This window comes from Ruditapes philippinarum, unplaced genomic scaffold (genome assembly GCF_026571515.1).
Source record: "Ruditapes philippinarum isolate M1 unplaced genomic scaffold, ASM2657151v2 ctg9535_1_1_1_1, whole genome shotgun sequence".
Classification (NCBI taxonomy): Eukaryota; Metazoa; Mollusca; class Bivalvia; order Venerida; family Veneridae; genus Ruditapes; species Ruditapes philippinarum.
In genome coordinates, this window is record NW_026863370.1 from 17,288 (window position 1) to 20,540 (window position 3,253).

The window sequence follows — 3,253 nt, forward strand, 5'->3', positions numbered from 1 at the left end:
GGCTTAAGATTCCTAAAATTCAAAAAAGGGCAGTAATCGTTACAAAAAAGTGATTATAAACCCTTTATAGGTAAACTTCTTTCAGCTGATGGAAATCAAATTTGGACAAAGTTAAATTTTTCAAACTATGTGTTTTAATGTTTAATTCTACTTAAGCCTTATAGTGTTTGGCACGGTATGACCAGTAACTGCCCGTGCCGCTGTTAAACTTAAGTAATAAAAAATGAATAAATAAATAAACTAACCCCACCCCTTCCCCTTCGGCCGATGAAATCAGAAAGTGTACATTGAAAGGCGTCGTCTGTCGGTCTGCATTCAGTTAGTACTGATCCGTATTTTAGAATCAGAATCTTTAATTTTGGCAGACAAGTTAACATGAAGGAAGAGTGTAATGATCAGTATCTGTCTTAAATTCGTCCAGGGGCTTTGTTATATTAATGTAATTTTTATAGCAGCTTGGCTCTGTTCAATACTTTTTTCTTTTGTTCTTGAAAATGTATTGAAAATGAACTGAAAATGTGATCAAAGAAAGTAATTAATACATTCCAGACTGCACTAACAATCCAAGTAAATTACCAAAACCAGATGTCAAAATAGGCAAAAATAACCCTAAATGGGTTAGTCACGCTGTAGTAATATAGTGTCAAATACTGCCAAATCAGTCATTAATAGCACACAGCGTGAAACTTCTTAATTGATTCTTGAATTTTTTACTTGAATCTTAGAACATTATTCTCATGTTTTATTTTTATAATATATTTGCTTAACAAGAGGCATGTAACTTTAAATGATAATTGGCATTTAAGAGTACAATGTATTTTACAAATGCTACATATTTTGAACTGAAACTTAGTGAGAATGTATAATTATATAAGTAAACAAACGTGCTTCTGCAATAGTATTTAGACTTTAGTATGTATAGTTGAGATTTGGCATTTTATTTCTTAAAAAGATATGTTTAAGGAAAATTACTATTTTGAGCAATATTTTACCAGTGCTTGAACCGAGTTTTATTAAACCTAACAATGAATAGTAACCAAAGTTTACTATTAGTTATTGTTAAAACCTAAACGTACATTGGTAATTTATTGCGCCATATTTACTGATAAGACTTAATTTCCATTTTTGAACAAAATTATACAGGTGATTATTTAACTTGTAAAATCTCTGCATTAATGAACCTCATATTACGGAAATGATTCTAAGCTTGGTCTATCAAAATCCTAGGTAAGTAAATAAATCTTACGATCACTTTTCATCAAAGTGATTTTTGATATTAATCAAAATAATGCCCTTTATGATTTTTAAGTAACGAATTGTTTCAAGAAAGAATCTATCCAGAGTAAGTTGTTGTACAGTTGTGTTTTTATTAATTCAAATTTATATGAATGTATTGTATTGATTACAAGACATTGTGAATCTTGAATGATATAATAATGTACAGATTGTTGTGTTTTAATTATGATCGCTCGATATTATAAGATGAACATTTTAAGCAAATAATTCTGCCAAGACTTTCCTCTTTTCCAATATTTGAAGTGCACAGTTTAAAACTTTTTTTTTCAATATGACTGAAAACTATATATAAATTAAGTGTATTGATTTATTTTTGGATTTTGATTTTTATTCTAAAAAAAAAACAAAATAATTACTATTACATCTCAAAATAACCCTTTCCAAATTAATGATATTTTCATATCGAAATTGGATTCGATGAATTTGAGCATAAACTTGCATGCTCTGACAATACACTTGAATACAATAACTTTGATTCTTGGTTGAACAAACAAATAACAAAGAATTGATTTAGTAAAATCACCACCTATTACTGGTGAATACCACTAACAAATTAACATTATCAAACTGTTCTGTCAAACATTTCTTAATCCATTCGAATGAAAATGCCTGAAATATTATTTATTCTATTATAAACAATCTTTTTTTAGATGACCCCAGTGCTGATGTTGGCAAAGATACTACGAACAGAAGTGATTACAAAACTGCCACAATTATATTTGGAATAATTTCTGGCATATGTATTGGTACTTCAGCTGGCATCGTGATTTGGTTTAAACGAAAAACCAATGGAACAGGTAACTGTGTCGCAATAACTTTGATGATCGTAATTTGTAACATAACTATTTGTTTTTGAATTTTTAATTCCGGTTTTATCATAGGAATCAAACATCCTAGGTTTTAATCTAGATTATAATTTGACAATTGTAGACACATACTTATGTTCAATTTTGTTAATACTATAAAATCTAAATTTAGGTAAATGCGCAGCCAAATAAAAAACATGTATTGATACGTCTAAATTTTTTTGGTTGTTTGAAAGATAACTGCAATTGTTTTAAACAGTTAGTACATTCATGCGAAAAAACTTCATAACATTTATTAGGTGATAAAAAAATGACATAAATTAACCACCTTCTATTATGTATTAGTCGTTGATCAATGTAAAGCATTTCTCATTAATGTTATTTGCATATTTCATGTCAATGCTAATTAAGGTTTTAAGTTTAATACGTTAAACAGTATAAAAAAAACTTGCATAAAAATTACAATGTACAACACTTTGATACAATTTGTTGATGTGTGCACTTATTTGTATACAATATGCTATTTTATGAAAATTCTCTATATTACAGATAAAAAATCATGCAAGAAGTCGTCACATAGAAGGTATGTGTTCCTGTTCTGTTTTAATAAATATTTATTTTTTGTATTTATGACATTAAGTTTTACTTTTTTAACTGATGAAGCATTGTAAGTAAATACAATGCAGTAGAACATACATACACAATTTTATATCTATTTTAAGATCGTCAAAACATATTTTAAAAGGTCAATAGTCATGCATACATATCAAAATAAAGTTATGCCAATAATCCTTTATTTAAGTTGGAGATATACATATTTAACTGACGTTACATTACGTTTTCATATAGTTTAATACCGTTAAATTGTTTTTTTGTATTTTCATAAGCCAAATTGAGAGCTTTAACAATGAATCATACGAAACAGAAATGCAGGAATATACCGGACGTGTATACGAGAATCTACCACAACAGTATGCTGATTTAAATGCGTTTTCTAGAGACGACATGACAACCTATGACGTTTTAGATAATTATAGTCGATGACATTCAGGGATGTCATCAGAGGAAACATTTACAACAAATACAGTCGCTGGTTCAGCAGTTATTTATCTTCAGATCAGTTTGTAGTTTGTCTTCTTAACTAATTGGGT